At 27.7% G+C, this 27070-nt stretch overlaps 1 long non-coding RNA gene across 1 annotated transcript; it reads right to left on the bottom strand.

The window, feature by feature from the left end:
* Window positions 1-16593: 16593 nt before the first annotated feature.
* Window positions 16594-27070, bottom strand: LOC147812529 (uncharacterized). Its single transcript, XR_015433253.1, has 3 exons — window positions 26946-27070; window positions 24988-25163; window positions 16594-18542 (listed from the first exon to the last, which is right to left on the bottom strand). It is a non-coding gene; the product is annotated as an uncharacterized LOC147812529 (long non-coding RNA).

Here is a 27070-nt window from a genome sequence, read left to right as displayed (position 1 = left end):
TTACTCTATGTTAGTCTGAACTCACTTTTTCTACACTTTAAATTTGTAATGAAGGAAAAAGAGAATTTGTGAGGAAAATTTTCTTCCGTACTATGACGTCCTCTTCTATTATTTAAGACTCTTTAGGCTAAGAAGGGGGTTAGAAACTTATATATCGAGACAATTAGTCCAATGATTGCAATAAAAAGTTAAAAATAAACTAAATAATTTTTAAAAAAAAATTTTCAATTTAAGGAGGTGAAACTCACAATTTCACCGCTTGCAACGATTGTTCTTGTATTCGAACTTTTCTTCTCTCTTCCCCTAAGAAGATATTTAACGATAAAAATAATCTTTTTTTTCCTCCCGTCAAATAAAATCATTAAAAATTAATAAATACAGGTGTTTGTTCTCAGAAAATGATGATAGTCCACTTATGTGAGTTTATAAACCATTTCCAAATCCAGCACTTTTTATTTGAAGAGTATTCTTTTTGAGAAAATGAAGAGCGTTTGCCTTGAGTTATAACCTAGACCAGTGGTCGGCAAACTTATCAGCCAAAGAGTCAAATATGAACATTACAACAATTTTAAAAAAAATTGGGAGTCAAATCTGCTTGTTTAGTAAACTTTTATTACATTAAATAAGTAGTACACTAAATGAAACTAAATTTCATACTTAATAAATATTTATTAATGCGAACAATGTGCTTGGAAAGTTTGAGTAAGTCAGGTTTGTATGTTGTTGTTTTTAATTTTAGGCATGAATCCAAGTTCTCACCAATAAGACGACTTCTCAGTTTACTCTTGATAATGTTCATGCTTGAAAAAGATTGTTCTCATATATATGTAGAACCGAAAAGGGAAAGAACAGCAAAAGCGATCTTTTTCAGCTGATCGTAAGAGTCAGGAATACTATTCCAAGCGTTGAAAATGATCATGTCTTCCTTCTCCAGGTCATTCAAAGCAGACCACTTGTGTTGTGAACTAAGATCAAATTTTTTCTTCTCCAATTCAACACAAAGACGTTCGAATTTAGAGCGCCATATCTCCTTGCTTTTTAAATCCAGCAATTGTATTTAAAGCTTCGAATGTCAATTTCAAAAAGGGAAAATTTCAACTCGGTTATCATAGCATTAAGAGGATTTTTGACAAATGCTGAAGTTGCTCTGCTGTTTTCTTACCAAGTTTTTCTTAAATTAAAATATTATTGCGCCTTCCGTGGATATTTGTGCCAGAGCCGCACTTAAGGAGCCAAAGAGCCACATGCGGCTCTGGAGCCGCACTTTGCCGACCACTGACCTAGACCAGTGATTCTCAAGCTTTTTTTGGCGGCGGCACACTTGTAACGATTTCGAAATTTGACTGCACACAATGAAAAAAATTAGTTTAAAAGTTGTTTACTTACCTATAACACAGTCTGTTAAATAGTTTGTGACAATAATTTTGAATGTGAAATAAAATAATATGTACTACAAAAGCACGTTTATTATGGGATTAATGATTTCTTTCGACTAATTTTTTATTAGTTAGTAAGAATTATTTATATTTTTGCTAGTTATTAATTGTTAGCTTGTTTTCTATTGTTATTAACTGTTAGTTTTTTACATTAATTATAATTTATTTTGCGATTTCTTAATAATTAGCAATAAAACTAATTAACAATTGTTAGCTTATTTTTTGTTAGTCATCCTTTGTTAATTTGTTTTTAGAATTATAAATTGCATAGCTTACTTTAATGATTAGCTTTTATTTCCGTTTGAAAGTTAATATTTAGCTTTCTTTCTTCTGTTAATTAGTAATTTTAATAGTCATTGAGTTTTTTATTTATTTCAACATTTTTTGTCAAAGACAATTTAAACTCTTCCTTCTTATTTTAAGATTGTCATAGACAAGACAATCACCGAGAAAGATGTTCACGTGGTTAAAGGGTGGAAAACTTGTAAAAAGTATAATAATACATATATATAATATTATATATATACATTTTTCTTTAATTTAAACTTTACTCGTAATAAAAAAAGGCCTTCTGACTTTTATTGTACCATTTCTAATATTTAGCGGCACATTTTAAAAATTTGGCGGCACACGCAAAAGTGCCGCGGCACAGTGGTTGAGAATCACTGAGCTAGACTAATCCCTCAAGCAGCTGTTTAATTTTATCTAAATAGAACAGTCAAAGTCAATTCCTACTTCGGTCAATAAAGAAAATTTTATTTTAGTTACGTTTTATTTAATAAAAAAATTTTCTCCCATATAAAACTAAAATTAATTAACTTAAAATTAATTCATGAATTAATATTTGAAAAAAACTGTATTAACATCAAGTTTAAAAAAGTGCATTTGAACTTGAATTGATGAATAAAAAGTATTTTATTCAAAATTGAATAATATTCATAATTGAATTGAATAATATACATAAATATATATATAGGGAGAGATTGAACTAATAGTAGGAATTGAAAGAAGGAAAACTATAAAAGTATAAATTGGGTGACGTGCACCCCACGTGCTATCACGTCATGTTCTTTACTGAATTTATCTGACACAGAGAATGTAAAATAATTTAATATTCAAATGCGCGCAATCAACTATTTTTTTGGTTCAAATAGAGCTATAAGTTAGAAATTATCGCCGATGTTATCTTCAAAATATGTGAAAAAATGAATCGCTTATAGTAAAATTTTAATCAATGACTAATGCTCAGCCAATCAGAAAATTCAATTTCGATTTTTGCTCATCACTATTTAATGAATGAATTAATATTTTAAGAAACTGTATCAACGTCAAGTGTCATCCAGTACAAGTTTAAAAAAATGTATTTGAAGTTGAGTGTATGAATAAAAAGTATTTTATTAAAGATTGAAAATTTGAACAAGATAATAGGGACAGTGTGAAAAAATAAATTACCTAACGATTACCAAGAGCTTCATATATTTAACTAATAATATTAAAAGAAAACGACTAAGTCATTAATCATGCTAATAGTCAGGCTTTTTGTCATAGCGGAGCACTCAAACTATTTGGGTGAGAGTGTTGCACACTAAATGATAAGTTTTTAATTTTTAAAAATTGTTTTGAGACTTACAATGATATATTCTGTTATTTCACGAATGTCATAAGTTGAAGGTTTTTTTATTTAGTTTATCTTGCAATTTTAAGATTTTTTTATGCATGAGAAATTTTAAAGTAATAGAAAAGAAATTTTTAAAAAAGTATTTTTCCCAGTGTGAATTAGAAAATGAGAAGAAAAAATTTTTTTTCAAAAGAAATTCCAAAGATTCCGGTTAATTTTGATGAAACTCAAACTAAAACTATCTAATCTATAGCACTATAAATTGTACCGTAACACATTTTCGTATAAAGAATGTTCGATATTTGTTCTTTACTTTTATCATGGAAATCCTTAAACCAAAAGTTAAATAAATATTCATGGATTTAATAGATACATATTTATGGAAATGTACAAATAAATGTTCACTAATCATTTACAAACTTAATACATCACAAGAAATACTGCATTTTAAGATATTATTACTCGCAATATGAAATTAGTTGTAATTAAGTAAAAGATTTTGATAAAAATAATGATTTAATCGCAAATATCATCTCAATATTAATTACAAGTCATTGCTTAATATGCTATATAATTAGTATTTATTATATGACATTTATAAATTAATTAATGCCATTAAACAAAGTGTTTTGTGCTTGAAAAAGCCAATTAATGATTGTCATTGAAAAACCAATTCGACGCTAAAGCTCAAATGTCTTATTTATATCTTTTCAATTTGTAGCTTTAACTCAGTGCCGGATAAGGCGTAAGCGGGCTAGGCCATTGAAATTTTTGGGGCCCTTAGATAAAAAAAATTTTTGTATATTTTATTTTTTTCAAATATAAAAGTATTTATATATCTTTTCATTTAAGAAAGATTAAGTATGAGTAACGTTATGTAAAAAAGTAATCGCATTTTATTAATATATATTTGAAATTTACTTTTTTTTTTTTTTTAAAAAAATCACTATTTTTCCTGATTTTTTAAAATTTATCTTCAAACAATCCATTTTAAGGGTGCCCCTAATCATTGGGGGCCCCAGGCCTAATGGGTAATGGGCTTTAACTGTTTTTATGTGAGAAAAAAGAAACTGGAATATTAAATGCAGTATAAAACGCTACTAATAGTTTGTTTATAAAGGTTATTTATATTATCAAGGATGTATTTATAGGGTTTATATTACAGAGTTACAGTCGCTAACACCATTATTGTTCCTTATGAGTGCCGGAATTTAATGTCTCGATTTTCAAAATTAGCTGTTATGTAAGATTTTTTTTCAAATTTAACCTAGTGTTAACATATTACATTGCATGCTGTGCAATGTTTTAAGTTTGTGAGGAAAGAGCATTCGATAACGTCAATTCTCATCTACCAGTTGTAGTTCATTGACGTCGCAAAAGAGTTGCACAATGGGCTATTGGCGACGGTCTGGGAAACATCCCTGAGGATGATTCGAAGACATGCCACAATTTTGAACTTCTGTAGAGAGTATGGCACCCTTGCTTCGCTAGCCCAACGACTTGCACGCGAAATATAGCACGGTATAACAGTTTATCGAGGATCCATACCACACACCCTTGGTCCCTACGCAGACTAATCCAAGTTGTCACCCACCCGAACACTGACCGCGACCAGCGGTGCTCGACTTCGGTTGATCTTCTGGGAACCTTGTCTTAACGATCAGTCCAATGCGGGGCGAATTTTATCTGAGATAGAACTCTATCAACGGATACCACGAGCTATTTTTAGTTCACAGAGTTTTGAGAGTTTGTTGTGAGAGCTGTATTAAGTAGTCGGTTGTCTGGGTTGTTTCTCCAGTGATGTCATTAGCAGTCTAGTGTGTGCAAGATTCAGTTGTGTGTAAATGAGAAGCAACAAGATGCCAACGCAGTCACAAATAGTAAGTCATAACTCTTTCAATGTGAGCCTGCCATCGAAGTGCGAATGATCATATCACTTCAACAGTGTGGGGAGAGTAGGGAATCGAAAATGCCAACTCTCATCTATTTAAAAGGTACCCCAAAAATTGAGTTGACATTTCTTATACACTAGTGTATTGATGTTTATGAATTATAGTGGTAGTTAAACCACGTTAGTGGGAACAATAAAATATTTGCAATAATAAACACATTATCAGTGGTCTAAAATACTACATTATTCTTGTAGTTAACTACAATTATATCTACATTTGTAGCAAAGTAGTTAACACTTTTTTTTTAAATTTTAGTGATTGCAAACTACTTTTAAGACAAGAGCTAGAGAACCTCATTTACACTTATGTCCAAAATGATTTTGAATAAGGTATTGACTTACATTAAATATAAATTAACAATTAAGAAATATCTATTCATGTTTTTAAAAGAGAGTTTGATATTCCAAAATACTCTTTTCGAATTTGTTAATTTAACCTTCAACTTCTTATGACTTTTTAGACAGCGAATATTTCATTTAAGAAATGCGAAATTATTTAAATGAAGAAGAAGAAATGCGAAAATTATTAAATACTTGCAATTTTTTTTTATTGTTTTATGCACTTTCATTTCACCCAAGAAATTAAGTACATCGAAAATACGTTCCTTTCCTTTGAAACAATGTTTCACATTCGCATTTGAAAGTGTGAACAAAATGATTATTTCTCGTAATAGCTAGTTTATATATTAGTTATAAGTTGCGCAATTTCTGTTAACGCTAAGCTGCAGCCTCATGGTCATTTTCATTGCAGTCATAGACAGATCCGTGTAGATTTGTACCCACCAAAAAATTAATTTCTTTAGAACTTTCTAAATTGACCTTATTGTTGTACAGTCGAACTCGTTTATAACGAGCACAAAGGGACCGTAACATTGTACTCGTTAAATCCGAGTGCTCGTAATAAACGGGTCCTTAAGGCAGGCGTGCCACCAGAAGAGGGGGGGGGTCAAATGATTGAGTTTACTTAAAATTTAATTAATACTTACTTACTTTATTTACATTAATTAGTTTACTTAAATATTTTTCTTGCTTACTAAATTAGTTCTTACTTACTGAATTTAATTAAATACTTTTATCGGTCATGACGTCACGACCTGACGTCATGACCGATAAGGCACGAAATCGATACGTCACCGCCTACTCTCACGTGACTTTTCCCCTGCTTTAGATTAGAGCGATAAAGGCAATTAAGTTTTAGTTCGAGCTTTTTTTTTTCTTTTTTTGATTTCGCACGCATTTCTTATAATTTTGAAAAAAAGATAAGACTAGAAAGATGAGAAAAAAGATAGCAAGACAGAAAAATATTGCTCGCTGAAACCGGGTCTTTCTCGTTAAAAGCGACTTCTGTTCCATAGACTTAACATTGATCCAACCAAATATTCTTGTTTCCCTCGGTAAATCCGAGTTCTCGTTAAATCCGAGCTCGTTATAAGCGAGTTCGACTGTAGTTAATTTACGTCGCACTAGAGCTGCACAATGGGCTACTAAATTAACCTTAAAAGTAGTTTCCAGGCATCACTGATTACTAAACTACAAAAAGTAGAGACTACAGTAGTTTCTCACTATTGCAGTTCGGTGCAAAGCAGTTTGTTCTAAGTGTTGAATTATAGAGGGCAGCAGAAATTTGCATGGCGAACTGCACAAAACTGCATTTTGAACGTCAAAAAAAATAATTTTAGAAAAAAAAAATTGATGCAGATTTTAATTTTTACCAAAGTTAAATAATCTAAGCCTAGGTAATTGAAGTTTAATAATTACGGAGTAACTGAGATTTTACTCAAACAACGAATTACAAAATTCTCGCTTTATAATTTCTTATTATGTCTTATTTAAAAGTTCACTTTTAGACAAAAGTTTAGTTATTTAAGGTTAGGAGGCTGGCAAATTTTGTTTGAATTTTACTATATTATTTACCAAATATTTGCTTAAGTACACGAACTTAAATCACAAGAATTTATGAAGCGATATATTAATTTAAAACTTTAAACAGAGGAAAATTGACAAATTAAACTAAAAGTAGACTTAAGTGCTTAAAATATGATCGACTTACAGTACAAAGTGATAAGTTTTTTTTTATTGAAACAAATTGAAAATTTTTAAACTAATAAGAAAACAGTTTAGAAGTTCGTTTGTCATGGAAAAATTCACCACACAATGTAGCTAAAGGACAGAGGTGAGGAACCAAAACTTTGTTTGACTTTTAATTATACAAATTTACTTTTTTTTTTTAAAAAAAATATATATAAACTTAGTTATACATTTCGACCGAATCAGAAAAGTTCATTTAAGGGAAAAATCTAAACTTTGAGACAGTTTAGAACCAAATTAAACAGATAAGCTCTTTCAAAACATTTTTGTGCTAAATCATTTAAGCTTAAGTCTCAAATCCAGAATTTCGTGTATTTCTTTATATTCATTATTAAAGTTGTCCTCGCAGCTTTTTGCCAACCAACCTCAAGAGTTTCACAACATGTTACATTTATTTCAAATTGGCCCAAACTATTTTCATGAGAAAGCGGATTTTTACTGAAACCTCAAAAATATTTATTTTTAGCGAAGTATAGAAATTCCTTATACCCGTTCTTTAATCATAAAATAAAGACAAAATCGAAAATTCAAAACCAAAAAAATTTTATTTATACTAAATATAAATACATAGACCAGTTAGACTTTTAAATTTGTCTTATTATATTCTAAGAATAATTGTTCTAACGCAAGATTAAATCTATAACCAAAATACATTTATGGAACATAGTATAGATAACAGAAATATTTCTTTCAATTACAGCATTAAGTTTCGAACACTAGTGTATTACAATTATACATTATAAACATTTGTCACTAATTTGTTTCGTTAAAAAATTTAGTAAACGAAATCAGGATTTACATTTCCTTCATTAAAACATTAAGAAAAGTCAGGTGATTAATAAATTTTAAAATTTCTGACATTATCGACATCTGATATTAAATTTCTGACATTATTGACATCTGATATTAAATTTCTGACATTATTGACATCTGATATTACATTTCTGACATTATTGACATCTGATATTACATTTCTGACATTATTGACATCTGATATTAAATTTCTGACATTATTGACATCTGATATTAAATTTCTCACATTATTGACATCTGATATTAAATTTCTCACATTATTGACATCTGATATTAAATTTCTCACATTATTGACATCTGATATTAAATTTCTGACATTATTGACATCTGATATTAAATTTCTGACATTATTGACATCTGATATTAAATTTCTGACATTATTGACATCTGATATTAAATTTCTGACATTATTGACATCTGATATTAAATTTCTGACATTATTGACATCTGATATTAAATTTCTGACATTATTGACATCTGATATTAAATTTCTGACATTATTGACATCTGATATTAAATTTCTGACATTATTGACATCTGATATTAAATTTCTGACATTATTGACATCTGATATTAAATTTCTGACATTATTGACATCTGATATTAAATTTCTGACATTATTGACATCTGATATTAAATTTCTGACATTATTGACATCTGATATTAAATTTCTGACATTATTGACATCTGATATTAAATTTCTGACATTATTGACATCTGATATTAAATTTCTGACATTATTGACATCTGATATTAAATTTCTGACATTATTGACATCTGATATTAAATTTCTGACATTATTGACATCTGATATTAAATTTCTGACATTATTGACATCTGATATTAAATTTCTGACATTATTGACATCTGATATTAAATTTCTGACATTATTGACATCTGATATTAAATTTCTGACATTATTGACATCTGATATTAAATTTCTGACATTATTGACATCTGATATTAAATTTCTGACATTATTGACATCTGATATTAAATTTCTGACATTATTGACATCTGATATTAAATTTCTGACATTATTGACATCTGATATTAAATTTCTGACATTATTGACATCTGATATTAAATTTCTGACATTATTGACATCTGATATTAAATTTCTGACATTATTGACATCTGATATTAAATTTCTGACATTATTGACATCTGATATTAAATTTCTGACATTATTGACATCTGATATTAAATTTCTGACATTATTGACATCTGATATTAAATTTCTGACATTATTGACATCTGATATTAAATTTCTGACATTAATGACATCTGATATTAAATTTCTGACATTAATGACATCTGATATTAAATTTCTGACATTATTGACATCTGATATTAAATTTCTGACATTAATGACATCTGATATTAAATTTCTGACATTAATGACATCTGATATTAAATTTCTGACATTAATGACATCTGATATTAAATTTCTGACATTAATGACATCTGATATTAAATTTCTGACATTATTGATATCTGATATTTAAGCTAAACATTAACTATATCTTGTTAAACGGCTTGTCTATTTTAAAATAGAGCTCTACTGCATTTAATAAAAATCAAAGCTCCCGAATCTTGTAAAATATTGTAGTGGGCAAGAAAAAATAAGTTTATTCTATGAAAGTTGATTTATGAAAGTTAAGTTTAAATTAATAAGAGTTTAGATTTTATTTGTTTAAAAACTTAAATTTTGAAATAACTTTTAGAGTTAAAGCTGAACTTATCATTTTAAAAAGGGGATTTCTTCATTGGATCCAAAGTGAAGGGGATCCTCTTTTCAAAACAATCGATTCAGTTTTAAGCCTTAAAGTAATAATACATTTTAAGTCCTACTAAAACTTAGCCCATCTACATTTGTCAATTTAAAAATGCTTACGGTTAACCATTTTTATGCGTATCTTCGTTATTAAATCAAATATTCGGTAATCTAAACTTATATTCGATATCAGATATAGCCTGATGTTCGTCGAATCGTTACGAAATTCTGCGATTAGAATGTTTAAATTTTAAAATTAAGTCAGTTGTCATAAATTTAGAACATTTGTTATATTTAGATAGCTAATTATTTAAACTGGCATTTTTATTTAATTCTTTTAAATATTATATGCTTAACTGATTTAAATTCTATAATAGCATATTGATACAGTAGAGCTCTATATTAAAGTTTTCTATTTATAGTTTGAGAGTTAAGGACAGGATTTCTGCACTAATCATTTTCTTTCATATGTATACTTATAGTGGCAAATGCGCCCAACTAATGAAAGAGTTTGAAATAAAAATTAATGCAACATATCTTTCCTCATACAGCAGTTTTTCAACGACACAGCAGCATTAACATTATGAAAAAATATAAAAATTAATGAATCTTTTCAAGTACTCATATTTGATAGTATTAATTTCATTTTAAACTATACGCAGAGATTATACATTTTACATTAAAGACTGATTATACATAACTAAAAAACAGCAGAAAACGCCCCTAATATACAGTTCAGGTTGATGTCAATTTAACTGATACAAGATATTTAGAAAAAACTGACCTTTAGGATTTTAGTAAGCCTAAATTGCGCCTCAGCGCAGAGCCAAAGTTGCGCATAGAAATAAAATAGTATTAAATGTGAATTTAATAAAAATGTACAAGTTAATGCAAGTAATAGAATTTTCCATCTGCTATAAAATTTAGGTTTTGCAAACCTAATTCTAGAAATATGCTGGCCCAAAAATAAATGTAACGCAAATGAGAAATAATTTATTAATGTAGACATATTTAATAGTTACTTTAAAAGAAACATTTTAGAAACTTAGAATTCAATGAAAACTATTAAATGCTAATTCTAAGCAATTAATCGGTCGATAATGAAATTTGTTTTTATTAGATTTTAATAAAAGTGCGAGTTAATTGTTACAGTTAATTTTCACTGAAACTTCGCAAAAATGTTAAAAATTTTGCGAAAGTTTTATCATTTTTATACAAATTTTAAACTTTTAGAAATCTAACAAGTATGATAGCTGTACTAGTTAAACTTTCGGCATAAAACTTTTAAATATTTGTTTAGCGATATCATCAAAATTGAGATCGTAGACTAAATCGATGATTACCTGTACACTGTTCCCTGCTATCAAAAAGTTTTAACATTTTAAGCGCGTGAGATGCTACCTTTGCCCCCAAAAGATCCCTCCCAAGGTCTATACAGCCTGATTACACCCCTCTGAATTAGGCTATTTCTCCAAAATTTAACTTGTCTGCTAAAGCTAGTATTCACTCCTCTAACGGTTCAAATTGGCAAAGTTGGGAGAATGTTACTCCTTTATTCACTATTTTCCTATCTAACTACATAGAGAAACTGGTGTTTGCTAATCGGAGAAGAATGCAAAACTAGACTAGTTCTTGATCATTTTACTTTGAAATTTCCTTATAATTAAAATTGCTATCAATTTATTGCATTTTACAAACTAAATTACAACTCGTATAAAATCAAAACCGCATTGCCTGCCTATTGCAACTTAGGCAACTTAACTATTAAATAATTGCAACTTAGCACATCAGGCACACAGATTTACACAACAGACAGGGTAGAATTTAAATAACTTAGAAAACTTGTATGAGCTGTCGACAAGTGCTGAGCACCTTTAAAAAAACTCAGTTTACGTCAAATATTTATGCTTATTATTTAGACTAAAATATTTTAGTCTGAAACATTTTTAACAAAGCAAACCAGAATCTTTAAATCCAGCTTATCAACACAGATCACGTTACAGTTTGCATTGGTTCGTCCTTAGATCTTTAATTATAAAGTCATTTAAAAATATTCCACAACTTATAAATGCCTATAAATTTATCAGTACTGTTGATCATCTCACATAGTCAAAACAGAAAAAAAACTATCCGATAACGAATGTAGTTTGCTATAATAAACCCATGAAAAATCTCAACACTTAGTACTATGACCTACGTACTTAAAATTGATCTCTTTCTGTAGCTGAGCAACTACAAACCAATAGAAAAAGAGCAGAGATTTCCTAAATATAGCTACATCAGAAGTTCTAAACTGCTTTTTAACTCTCAAATTTGTAATGATTCAAAATAAATTTTATATATCAAACTAACATTTTCCCTTACTGATAACAAACACCGAAAAATTGCAAGCCTTCCATGGCCTTGATTGCATCATCGAACACAGCGAAAACTGGTGTATTACAGGATAACATTGTATTGAATGGGGGGAGTTAAGAAAAGGTGCACTGTCTTCGTAAACAACTATATTGGTATTTTGGATAACTGCTGTTGCTTTGTAAATATTTGGAACACATTTTGTTTTGACTATCTCTTAAATGTTAAGATTTAAGATTCTATCAGTGAAATTTTTTAAAGTTGTTAAGATAAAACATGATTCTAAGAATAAAGTTTTCTTTTAACTCTATTTCTAGCGCAAAACTAACTAAAGAAACTAAGATAAGTTTATTATAAATACTCAAAATATTTAAATTGCAAAAGGTAAAGTTTGAAAGTCCCCAGGAACGGTACAAATTATAACACTGAACTTTCACAATAAAGTAATAAATTATTTCGTAAGATATTAAGTATTTATTTCTTTATAGAGTATGATGTGTTTTACTAAAAATTCACCGTTTCTAAAAAAAATTTAGATTTTGTAACTTTAAACTATTAGATATTTGAAAGAATTAATATTGTATTCCTTAAAATAAACTGACTGTTCTACATACTATTTGACTTTCAATAAGTCTGATGTATTGTAATGGTTAAAAGTTTTCAAAAGTGATTATTAAATCTCAAAATTTCTAATAATATGCTCTTATTCTGAAAAATCTAATTCACCTATTTCTGAATGATTATGTTCTAAACGAATATAAAGAACTTATTTCACTACTGAAGCAGCAAGTTAGTGTTGGAGTAATGTTAAGGTAAGTTAAGTGATTAGTAAATTAGGTAGATTAGTATTTAGATTAGTATTTGCTACTCCAGTTGCAAAAATAAGACTCAACTTTCTACAAACTTAGGAAAGTTTGTCAAGATTAAAAAATTTAAATGTCATCAATCTTTAAAAAATAAAATAGCATTTAAGTACTTTGATAAAAAAAATTCTCACAATTCGTAAAAATTTAAGAAACTGACAGTTTCTACTTTTAACGCGTATTTTCTAAAATGGTTTTAAATTATGTATCCCAAATTTTACATTAATCTAGAAGCAATTTATATTTTTATTGAAATTTTATTATTGACGTCAACTTTACCAAGTCTATACACATATTAATTTTATCTAGATATTTTAATTACAACTTTCAGTATGTAGAACAGTAAACATGTTTATTTAATTAACTCCCTCTGTTTCGTGAGTGTTTAATATTTAGCTTCATATCTTGTTTCGTAAATTAGATTTTTAAATCGTATATTAACCGTTTAAGTATAGTAATTCTGTATTTATGAATTGAAAATTTTTAATTTAAATCCTTTAAATTATTAAAACTTATTTATAATAAGTACATTATATTTGGATAGATTTATGTAATGTAAATAGTTTCGAAAATTATCTTTTTTAATAGTATTTGTTTTTACAGACAAATTAAAGGTATTTCAATAGGGAATTGTCATTCAAGAGCTTTCGCTAATATTTTCTTATGTTATGAAAGTTTTACAACAGAACTTGATTTAGTTTGTATTTATTGCTGATTTAATTTTTTGATTTTAATGATTTTGATTTAATTAATGATATTAAATGATACTAATTCAGAAGATAATTGCGCATATTTTTTTAAGATTTTGATATTAAACCTCTTAAAAATAAAATTTTAATTGGATTATACGATAAAAGGGATTTTAAGTTTAATGTTATTAGTTTAACACATTTTAATACCAACCTTTACTTTAAGATTTTTAAGAATATTGCGATTAGTCAGATTCTTAAGTTTAAATTTATTTGTAATAATTAAACAGATTTTCTTTCACCTATAGGGACTTTCAGGATTACCTTACAGAATAATTTTCTTCCTATTAATTACTATAATTATGTTGTTTAATTCAAAATGTTTTGAAAACGTTCAAATAGTTCAGCCGATATTGAAGCCCGCATAAATAGGTCTATGCGAAGAAATGTAAGATTTTTTCCCAAAGCAGTTGGTAGCACTTTAAAAAAAAATATTTTGTTCACTGAATATCTTTGTGCTTCAGTTTTAAAGATTTTCAAATGGGGTTAGCACTTGATTTATTTATAATATTTTCTAACTGATTTGGCAATTTATATTTTATTTTGATTTGGTTACATTAACTGTGACTGCAGCTATTTTTTTTTTATAAGTGGGCGTATCATTTTTAAGTCTTACTATGCACTTTTAAGTAATGTTTGCTAGTTCATTATTTTTGTGTACTTTTCAATTTTTATGATTTTCTCTTATTTGTTTATCCATTATGGGCCCTCGGGGAACTTGTCAGTTTTGGTTTTTCGACTGACAACAGAAAGGCTCCTGTGTGTCGACAGGCAGTGAGTCGCCTGATTAAGTGCTGTCCTGGCAACACGCATAAGTTTTATTTAAAAAAAAAACAGGAGAAAGCAATATCTAAATTAAAACACTCTGTTTAAGAAAACTGGTGTAAAACAGGATAACATTGTATTGAATGGGGGGAAGTGAGTCAAGAAAAGGTGCACTGCCTTCGTAAACAACTATACTGGTATTTTGGATAACTGCTGTTGCTTTGTAAATATTTGGTTTACATTTTGTTCTGACTATCTCTTAAAGGTTAAGATTTTATCAGAAATTTTTTTAAAGCTACTAAGACAAAGATAAAACATGGTTCTATGAATAAAGTTATCTTTTATCTCTGTTTCTAGCGCAAAACTAACTAAAGAAACTAAGAGAAGTTTATTATAAATACTCAAAATATTTAAATTGCAAAGGTAAAATTTGGAAGTCCCCAGGAACGGTACAAAGTATAACACTGAACTTTCTCAATAAAGTAATAAATTATTTCGTAAGATATTAAGTATTTGTTTCTTTATAGAGTATGATTTGTTTTATTATTTGTTTTATTAATTTTATTCGTTTCTAAAAATAAAAAAATTGATTTTGTAACCTTAAACTGTTAGGTATTTGAAAGAATTCATAACGTATTCGCTAAAATAAACAGACTGTTCTACATACTATTTGACTTTCAATAAGCCTAATGTATTGTAATGGTTAAAATTTTTCAAGAGTGATTATTAAATCTCAAAATTTGTAAAAACTAACTACGGCTCTTATTCTGAAAAATCTAATTCACCTATTTCTGAATGATTATGTTCTAAACGAAAATAAAGAGCTTATTTCACTACTGAAGCAGCAAGTTAGTGTTAGGGTAATGTTAAGGTAAGTTAGCTGATTAGTAAATTAGGTATTATTTGCTACTCCAGTTGCAAAAATAAGACTCAAATTTCTACAAACTTAAGAAAATTTGTCAAGATTAAAAAAATTTAAATATCATCAATATTTAAAAATATGAAATAGCATTTAAGTACTTTGATAAAAATGTTTCTCAAGATTCGTAAAAATTTAAGAAACTTGGACATTCTACTTTTAACGCGTATTTTCTAAAATGGTTTTAAATTATGTATCCCGAACGTTACATTAAACTAAAAGCGATTTATATTTTTATTCAAACTTTAGTTTTAGACGTCAACTTTACCAAGTCTATGTACATTAATTTTAATATTGATATTTTAATTGCAAGTTTCAGTATGTAGAACAGTAAACATGTTTATTTATTACATGTTATTAACTTCCTCTGTTTCCTGAGTATGTTTAATATTTAGCTTATAATCTTGTTTCGTAAACTAGATATTTTAAATCGTTTATTAAACGTTTAACTATACTAATTCTGTATTTATGAATTGAAAATTTTTAATTTAAATCCTTTAAATTACTAAAACTTATTCACAATAAGTACATTATATTTGGATAAATTTATGCAATGCAAAAGTTTTTGAAAATTATATTTTAAATGGTATTTGTTTTTAAAGACAAATTAAAGATATTTCAATGGGTAATTGTTATTCAAGAGCTTTCGATAATATTTTCTTACTTTATGAAATTTGTACAACATAATTATTAATTCGGTTTATATTTATTGCTGATTTAATTATTTGATTGTAATGATATCTATCCTGAAGAACTAAATTTAATTAAGACTAATTCAGAAAATAACTGCATAATTTTTAGATCTTGATATTAAACCTGTTAAAAATAAATTTTTCATTGGATTATGTGATAAAAGAGATTTTAACTTTAATCTTATTAGTTTAACACACTTTAATTCCAACCTTTACTTTAAGATTTCTAAGAATATTGTGATTAGTCAAATTCTTAGGTTTAAATTTATTTGTAATAATAAAGCGGATTTTCTTTCAGCTATAGGGACTTTCAGGATTACCTCAGAGAATAATAGTTTCTTTTAATTACTATAATTATGTTTAAATTCAACATATTTTAAAAACGTTCAAATAGTTCAGCCGATATTGAAGGCCGCATAAATAGGTCTATGCGGTGAAATTTAGGATTTCTTTCCAGAGTAGATGGCAGCACTTAAGATTTTTCTTTTGCAATTGAATATTTTTTGTTTCATTGTTCAAGATTTTCGAACAGGGGTCAGCACTTTATTTATAATATTTTCTTACTGATTTGGCAATTTATATTTTATTTTGATTTGGTTATACTAACTGTAACTATATTTATAAGTGGACTTATTAAAAAAAATTAAACCAGGAAAAAGCAATGTCTAAATTGAAATGAAGCAAATTTGGGTTTAGCTGCGTTGGGTGCTTTTCCATTTTGATTTAATGTCTTAGTTGTTAAATTACCTTTGTCTTTTTCTGTATTTGCAAATTAGATTCATTTTCTGATTACATGTTTAAATATTTAATTAACTCCCTCTCTCTGTTTCGCGAGTATGTTTAATATTTAGCTTTATATCTTGTTTTGTGAACTAGATTTTTTATTATATTAAACGCCTAAGTATACTAATTCTGTATTTAAGAAATGAAAACTTTCAATTTAAATCCATTAAATTGCTAAAACTTATTTATAATAAGTACACTATAATGTGTATGTATCCTTGTTCTGTCTAAGTTCAATTTTAATCTGTAAGTAATTCTGAGCAATAAATTAGTGAAACATGTAAATTGAGTATTTTGAAATGATTTTATTCATCCAGATTTCAGTGGATTAATTCTTTGTATAGAATTATTTGTGTGGCAAAACTAGCATCCATTTGGAATGACGGTTCGTTTGGCTCCGTATGACATTTACTATTTACAACAAAGCAGTACTCCACAAATTAAAGGCAAAACCAAATAAATGGAAACTTTTGCACATGGATTTTTAAATTTTTAGCTGAAAGCCAAAAGTTGTGCAAAACCGATTGAACTAGCGCAAAACACTCATAAATTATTTAATTAGAGTTTTCGAGATTACGATATAAAATTTTAAAGTTTTGTTTTAATTCCCTTTTCTTCGAAATAAAAACTAGCAGTTTAAAATTTTAATTGTGCAAACTATTTGTGCACAATATATAAATTTTGTAATTTTTGAAAAAACTTGAAGTGCTGAAGATAATTTTCAATTCCAAGTTATTGTACTAAATTATAATTGTTCTATTTTATTTTAACGTTTTCTGTAATTAAATTATGCAAAAATATACTACACAGCTAGGTAGTTCTCGATTTGATCATTTTGATCACTAGTTTCTTTTTAAATATCTAAGCCTTTAGTTTCATTTTTTATACTTTAAAATAGAGAAAACCTAAAATAAAAGACTTAAAACTAAATCGAAATTTGAGGCAAGTCGTTATTAAACTTCAGAAAAACGAGATCACTGAAAAAAGAAAACTTTAGTTTTCGCTACTATAGGCCAAAATTACACGTCACAAAAGAAAGAAAAAAAATGTTAGAATCTGAACACTTTTTCATCAGAATGCACGTTAAACATTCTAAAACGTTCGGTGCATAAGTTTTTAAATTAATGTTTTTTCAATACGGGAATGAGACCCGGATAAAATTACTTCTTAAAATCAGGGCGGTATTTGTTTATAAATATAGAATTATACAATTAAACAGCGTGAATATTCTACTGTTGAGGATGCTGTGTGCCTGAAGATGAAACAGATAACTGATTTCTCAAGAGTTTCATTTAGCAGAAACGTTCATTAAACAATGTTATTTTGTTCGCAATTATAATAAATTCGAAAATTTGACTTAAAAAAATCTTTATAATGAAGATTACTTTTCTGAATGTTATATTAATTCAAAAGCTACTCGAATATTAAAGCCAAAATGTGATTTTTCTTAACTGAATGTTACTTAGCTTAAGTTTTTAAAAGTTAATTTAGATTTTCAAAAGCAAAATAGAAATTGATATCTAAAATACCCGTATCAGAAAATTGACATCTTACAACAATCAAATTTGTGAAAAGCATGGAAATTACAGGAAAACTAGTCAATAAAAGATAACAAAGAGACCTGGATGGAGCAGTTTCAATTGAGACAGGTGCTATAGCAGATAACTGTAGTTGGCCATGAAGTCTTAGAATGAACATTGAATCAGTGACGGCGGCCATTTCTAGCAGCAATTCTGAAAACAAAAATATTCGTCACTTTCTAATGTATGTAACAGAAAAATGGTTAATTTTTGTGTTCAATACACTGTAAAAATTTTAATGTATTGCAACACCAACAATGATGACAACTATTTTACAGATAAGTGGTGCAGTGAAACATCATACGGATGGTGTTGCATTACACCAAAAATGTTTTTATACACTACTTTACACAAAGTATTTATTGTTCAGTATCAAAATTTATAAAGTGAAACCCTCCAGAAGAGACCACCTCTATGTAGCTACCTTCATTAACGAACACTTTTGGGAGCCATTTGCTTAAAATAGTTCTATCCTTCATAATTTTATTTTATATCTGTCGTTGAACAGCCGACCCAATTTTGGGTTTACGACTACTAATGCTCAACTCTGGGCTTACAACTACTAATTGCTTTTTAATTTTGAACCCAATCCAAAAGATAAGGAAACTACTGGATCAGTATCCCAGAGGTAATGATTTGTTAGGGGAACATGGAGGACTTTGAGACTCGACAGATTTAACGTGCATCAGTCATCATTTACTACACGGGGAGTCTTCGGCCGGCTGGGATCGAACCCACGGATTAGGGCTTAGTGCCCTACCAACCGGAGTATCCCGGCCTCATCCTTCGTAATTGGTAAATTTGTTTTAACACATAATTATATAAATAGGATTAATTTTGATTGATGCTAAATTTCTTCATCTATCCTGTGTTTATGACGCCAACACAAGTGGCCTTTCCTCATCATCCCTATCAGCAAAATGACTGTATCATTTGGACCAATATTCACGAATCTTGGCACAATACGCGGCAATACGAATCTTGGCAGAATACAGTTGTTTTTCTCATATTGGCCCTATACAAAATTGTCCGATTCAAAGGATATTTTACAGCCCATATCGGCCCTATATAGAGTTGTCAAATTCACCCGATATTTTACAGTCATTATTCGGTCAACATAAGTATTAAGAAATCTAGACATTCCAATGTTGATCCCTCAGTGCATGTTCTTATATGACTCATATTGAGCCTATTTTGAGCCCAACTGGGGCCAAGATAAAATTGTTGCTAGGGATGAGATGCCACTGACTAAAATTAAAATAGTTTTAAAAACATCATGTATACTTTCAACATTTTGAAGTCAATGGATGTAACCCCCTAAGAACGCACAGCACTTTGGTCGGTGCGAGCTGGGTGCGGAATTCGTATCGACCAGCTATCGCTGGAATTCGAATACAGAACACCTCATTCGAAGGCAAACGCTCTATCCTCTGAGCCATCATGACTCTAGTTTAAAATATTTTTATCCCATGGTTTAGATTTCATACGAGCGTTGTAAGACATGATGAAAGTACTGGTTTTTATCATACAAAACTCTTATCAAAAACTAAATTTTTTAAGTAATACGAAGAGATTTTTGCTAACAAACTTATTAAATTTTATAAAACTTAAATGTGAGTGTTTTAAAAACACTATTACAAGAGTCAATCTGTACATTAACATAAAGTTTTATAGTTCTAATCGGGAAAAAAATTGAATTTTACTAAGTTTAAAAATAGTGTTTAAAAAGTCAGAAAAACAACTCCTGCAGAAAACAAAACCATAAAAATTAAGACATGTGTATGAGCAGGACAGTAGTTCATCCGGGGACACATTGCCTGCTAACATAAAAGAGCCTTTCTGTTAGTGGTGAAACCTAGTACTGACAGTGCCCCGAGGGCCCCCATAATGGAAAGTCAAATAAGAAAAAGCAATCTTATATAGTATGCTTATAGAATATAAAACGTGTTCACTTAAATATATTGGGCAAATAGGTACCGAGTTTAGACTTAATCTTAGATCAGTCAAAACTTTCATAAACACAATAACTGATATTAAAATTTTTAATTTTCAAAAACATTCTTTTAAATATATTAATATTTTTACTCTTAAAAATAGTGATGATTTAAACTTAAGATTAGATTATGTGAAAATATTTTATTTGTAAATTAAAAACTTTAAACCCCTATGGGCTTAAGTAAATTAAATGGAGAAGGTAACCTGGATTTAAAATTATATTTTTCATTTATAATAAATTGAACACTTTTAATAATCATTTTTCAAGTAAATTGAGGGAATGCAGGGATAAAAGAAAAAGTAAAGATAAAAATAAATGTAATCTGGTTCTTTTTAAAACTTTGTGTTTATTGGATGTCAATGAATTTAACATTAAAAAGATGAGGAGCTTCATTTTTAGTAATAAAAATTTAGTGTTGAAATGGATGATTAAAGAACGTTTCTACACCCGAGTTTAAATACGTAGTATTAGATCTTATTAAATTTAAAATTGAAGTCAACAACTTTGATTTTTTAAATATTTCTAAAATTAAAAATAATTTAGTTATTAATTTTCTTGATAAAGATTTTGAAAGAGGTTTACTACCTATGACTGTTGATAACCTTATTGTTTCCCAATTAAAGACAAAATCGGAGTTTGTTTTAGATATTGTAAGACTTTATAGAAGAGAATTTGTAGCTATTTCTGTAGTAAAAATTTAAATGGGATTTGTTTATGTGAGCTGCAGCATTTTAAAGATTTTGTTAATAACGAGTTTAAGCACATTTTCACAGGTGATCTTAACCTAATCAGAAATAAAGATTTTAAATTTCTCATGGGACTTTGGACTAAGTTTAAACCAAGGAAAAAATATCACTTAAATTGTATTCTTGCTTCAATCAGTATGGATTTAGATTGCTTTATTGCAAAATGCTCAAGAATATTTAATTGGCCGATAGAGGGATTTAGTTTATGGAAATTTTGTTTTAAAAGATTTTAAATTAAATTTTGAATAATATAAACTACCAGGGTTTTAATTTTAATTCTGATATTATTCAATCTATTAAGGTATTAAAATATTTTATTATATGTGCTGTTGACAGAGCTTCTAATAATTTTTGCTTTATTTGAAAAAATTTTTAGACATTTAATGAGTAAAGAATACGTTAACTATAATACTAGTCAAAATTTATAATTCTAAAAAGAAATTGATAATCAAACAGCTTTTTCAAAGAAAATAGGTTTAAAAATAAATAGCATTAATTATCCTTATTTATTTCCGACAATTAAATTCCACAAAACTTCGGTTAAATTCAGATTTGTAACTTGCAGTACTGGCTGTTATAATTCTGCTTATGGTAAAAAGTTTTAATTATTTAAGCATTTTAAATAAGATTATTTCAAATGGTAAGCATTTTATTATTAACAACCAAGACGTTAAATATTTGAATTAAAATATTAATACTGTTCTTGCATGTGATTTTGAAAGTCTTTTCACGATTATACCACGCAATTTAAGGAATATCTGCTTGGAAATGTGATAAATATTTGAATAATGAGGACATTAATAAGGATGACGAGATAAATTTATGTAATAAACATTTTTGAAAATTATCTTTAATGGTTTTTGTTTTTACAGACAAATTAAAGGTATTTCAATAGGGAATAGTTATTCAAGTGCATTTGCTAATATTTTCTTACATTTTTATGAACAAAAATTTTTACAACATAATTTATGAGTTGGATTTATTGATGATTTAATTACTTTTGATTGTAATGATTTTGATTTAATTAAAAAGATATTTATCCTAAAGAACTAAATTTCATTAAGACTAATTCAGATGAAAACTGCGCTTATTTTGTTAGATCTTGATATCAAACTTCATAATCAGAAAATTTTCATTGGATTACACGATGGAAGAGATTAAGTTTAATGTTATTAGTTCTACTTATTTTAATTCCAACCTTTACTTTAAGATTTTTAAGAATATTTTGATTGGTTAAATTATTAGATTTAAATTTGCAATAATAAAACAGATTTTCTTTCCGCTATTTGAAATTTCAGGATTGCATAAGAGAATAATAATTTTCCTTTTAATTTCTATAATTATGATGTTTCGATTTAAAATATTTTAAAGACTTTCAAATAATTCGGCCGATATTGAAGGCCGCATAAATAGGCCTATGCGGTGAAATTTAGGATTTTATGTTCCAGATGCCAGCACCTTTAAAAAATTTTTACTCATTGAATGTTTTGGTTTATTTTTTTAAAGATTTTCAAAAAGAGGTCAGCACTTAATTTATTTCTAAAGTTTTCTTAATAATTTGGCAATTTATGTGTTATTTTGATGTGGCTATTCTAACTTTATCTTATTTGTGGGCATTTATTATGTCTTATTTTGTGTACTTTTAAGTGATTGATAAGACGTTACTTTTGGGATTGTCATTTATTTATCTTGGCATTCACATTTAAATTTTTCTAATAGCTTTTTCTTATTTGACTCTCCATTATGGGACCTGGAGGCACTGTCAGTTTTTGGTTTCACTACTGACAGCAGAAAGGCTCCTGTGTGTGTTAGCAGGCAGTGTATCCCCTGATGAAGTATTGTCCTGCTAACACACACCTTTAAAATTTTTAGGATTTTTGTTTCAGATTTTTTAAATTAAAATAAAACAAATTTGGATTTAGCTGCTTTAAGCCCTTTTCTATTTTGATTTTGCTTAAGATTTTAAGTCATTAAAGTATGTATATTTGACAGAAGCGCCACCTTTAATTTTCTTTAGATTTAATTGTTTTAAAATTTCACTTTAGATTGCGTGGCAACCTGAGATAGTTTTTTTGTTCTTTTTTGTTGTAATTTAGAATTATAATTTTTAGAATCCGTTTTTGATGCTAAATTATTAGTTATTAAAAGATTAAAGTTTTATATTTGTTGTCATTCATCTGCAGAACTTGTTCATTTGATTGATTTTATTTAAAAGGCGTCCGCATTATTTATTTTAACTTATTAGCGACAGATTTATAGATTTAAATGTAATTTATTTTGTCTTTTTCTGAATTTGTAAATTAGTTTCATTCTTTTATTAAGTAATTAATGAGTGTTTATATTTAATGAGATAATGCAACTAAATTTATTGGAATTCAAACTCATAAATTTTTATAGGCTAAGTAAAGAGAATTTTGAAAATTAAAATTGTACCCAGGTATTCCCTAAATAAAATTTAAATTTATTACGAATAAAAATCCAGATTACCTCGTGAATTAAATCAATGTGAAACTTGATAAATCGATAAATTTTAGAGTTTTCCAGATATTTCAACATTTCGAGCATTATGAACTACAATATACGCTCACTTTAAGAACTAATTTTGAAAAATAAAAATTTTAATAACTTTTTCAAGCAGACTACATTAAAAATGTAAAGTCAGATCTAAAACTAAAAACGTGGTATTAGAGGTCTCCAATTGGTCGTACATTGACGGAATCTTTGGAAATTCTCCAGCACAAATCTAATATTTGAGCAGAACAGTTTGTTGAAAAGATGGCAAATTTAGATTGACTAAGTTCCCTTTTAATTTTTATTTGATGGTCAGAAAAATAATTCACTTTGTTGTTGTTAAGAGTCAAAAATCTAATTAAAAAGTTGATGGCTATAAAATTTGGCTGTAAATTTTTGTTCAGTAGTCAGAAAATTTTAAACTTTTATTACTGTACACGGAGTTTCATTAGAGATTTGATAGTTCTAACTATTCGGAAAGTGATTAAGATTCAATCCTCACGTACAATAAAAAGCTAAAATATTTAAAACTGAGTACTAAGATATTAAGTCTTATAAGTCCTGGTCGTAAAGTCATAGCGCGATAATTGAGAATTTTTTTATAAAAGTATTTTCAGAGAATAGACTAGCTCTTAGCTCTAAAACGTTAAATGACTTAAGAAAAATCTTTCAGTTTAACAGTTTCCATCTTTAACTTAAGATTTAAGTACTCATATGCATAATACATACCTTTTGAGCTTGAAAATAAACTTATAAATTTATTTGTTTACTTTAAAATAGTATGCATCTATGATTAACCAGTTTCGTAAAATTTTAGAATTTCAAAAATAATTTGGGAAGTCTTGGAAATTCTGTGTGAAGGAAAAAATTTCACTTATATTTTACAAGTCTCAGATGAATGAAGTGAACTTTCTGCAATTGAAGCAAATTTAACTACAGCACTTTCCTAACATTAAGGAGACTATCTTAATATTCACGATAGAATACAGCGGCATTGCATTTTGAGTATCAAGAAAGAAAATTTTACAAGAGATTAAGTTGCAATTAAGCTTTCAATATTCGGTACTCTGTGTGTTAGGTTTAAAAGTGTTAAAAATAAACTAAAACCTCTAAGATGATTTCAAACAACATTTTTACTCTGATTATAGACTCTGTCTTATTTATATATATTTCTTTTACATTAAACAATTTATCGTAAATTAAAATACTCCTACATTTCATTTGAAATCAAGATTTTCAAAGTATTACAGTGACAAATCTAATTTTACAAACTAGCAAAAATAGCTTTAGAATATTACACTGGTAAGGGTTAAAACAATGTAAGTTAAGGAGAAAAAATGCTTACCTTTGTTTTCTTCATGTACTTTCACAGCTCCAGCAAGAGTTTCTTTCTTTTATTATTGTAGTCTCCTTGCCAGACGAATTTCTCCTTACAAACACAGTTTTCACCCTCCTTATTGTAGTCGCATCTCCAGTTAAATTCTATTTCCAACAAAACTCCAGTAATCATTGCCATGTGATCTGAAAGAAATATCATTAAGATATAGCGTGGTTACTTTTAAAAAAAACTAAAATTACAGATACTTAAATCATAAAAGGAGAGCAGTATTTTGAACTGCCCAGAATGGAGTTATAAATAGTCTAAAACTACGTAAATTTGTATGAAAAAAAAAATCAGAATTTTCAGTAGAGTATTAGAAAAATAAATACAAATTTGTGCAGATTATAATCTTCGAAGGAGTTTTTTTTCTGTTGTCAAAACTCACTTGTTGACATCGCTCTATCGATTCCACGAGAATTATTGCCAAAAACCTGAACTTCAAAAATTGTTTTTTCTAGATAATTTGAGCAATATGTAAATAGATTGACGTGAAATGTCCCCATAACGTTATTGTTTTAGTAAGACTAATTACTTGAATTTAAACGACACATAACGCAAAATAAACAACCCGAGAACAGAGATAAAAATAATGACAAATTAGATTTTTAGTTAGAAATATGAAGTTTAGAGGTAAATAAACTCATAAGTGCATTAAAATTAAAAATAAATCTCAAATTTTTAGCTCGTTTTGGAAATTTTAGGATATTTGTATAGTGTATTTCTTCACATTCTAGTCTCGAAACGAACTCAACTTGACTAATAATATGCGTCCTAAAATTGTACTAAAGGTAACAAAATTTTCTACCAACAACTGTAAATTCTAATATATTTTTACATAAACGATTGCTTCATAAAATCATAAAGAAAAAAAAAAGTTCTTGGAATATTTTCCGTAATAAAATTGCATTAAAAAGTTGTAAAATATATTGAACGCTGGGTTTTAAGAAGTTATTAAAATAATCTAAAAATTCCTGTATTTTCTTTAATAAAGAAAAACCTGGATATTTTCCTGGATAGACGTTTGCTTCCGAAGATGCCTTAAGTTTTACAAGTTCGTATGTGCTACATATGGTACTAATTGTTGCTGGTCACTGACTAAAAATTAGATTTAGAAAACTTATTTTCTAACTACTGTTACAGCAGATGCGAGAAAGCGAAGGTAAATTTTTAAAAATACGTTAATTTGTTTTCATAAAGTAAAAAGCAAGGAGAAAGTAAATACAAAATAGTATTGTAAAAATATTGCAAAAAGTAATTCATTAAGTATTACAAAATATTAATTAGGATCAATTTTAAGAAAGAAAAAAAAATCAGGTTTTTTCAAAAAGTAAAAACCTAGGTGTCGAAAATTAATTTTAAACAGTTTTTCAAAAAATTGTTTTTCAAAATAAATACTTTAACCAGTCTATATAAAAGACAAGAGCTTGAAAATAAGAAATAAGTGTATTTTTCTTTTTCGAATTTAGGCAATTTTTTTGGTATAAATTACAGAATGTTATGAATACTTGACATATTTTAAACATAATTTGAACATAAATTTTTGTAAACAGATATATTTTAAATGCTTTTTCTCGAATCTAAATTCAAGTACCGCTAATTTCTTCGAATTAAATTCTGTATATGATGTACATATAAGGATTATAAGGATAATATTAAGATAAGTTATTTAGCGTGTAGTAAAAAAATTAGGTTAATTTATTTTATGAAAATAAAGTCAAAATAGCTGAAAAAGAACAAGTGCAACACTTTATTGAGATTAAAGTACTCATTTTATACTCGTTTAACGCCTAGAAGAGCAAACTGAAATATGTTAAACTTCAAAACCAATTTATAAATATATAGTTCAGTAGATATTTTGAAAACTTTACCTGCTAATTTAAAACGAAAATACTAGATGTAACTTGTAATGATAGTAAACTTACCTTATACGATAAGACTTGATAATTTTTAGGGCCCACAAACTTCTATAGGAAAGGCATATTATTCAATAATTGCAACACTCGTGGGCGAAGAAAAAGTGATTGCATGCGCTTTTATATAGGTTTTT

This window comes from Parasteatoda tepidariorum, chromosome 4, assembly GCF_982258835.1.
Source record: "Parasteatoda tepidariorum strain Cologne lab strain chromosome 4, Ptep-v5.0, whole genome shotgun sequence".
Taxonomy (NCBI): Eukaryota; Metazoa; Arthropoda; class Arachnida; order Araneae; family Theridiidae; genus Parasteatoda; species Parasteatoda tepidariorum.
The sequence above is the reverse complement of the archived record's forward strand: the minus strand, read 5'-3'. Positions and strand labels throughout refer to the sequence as shown.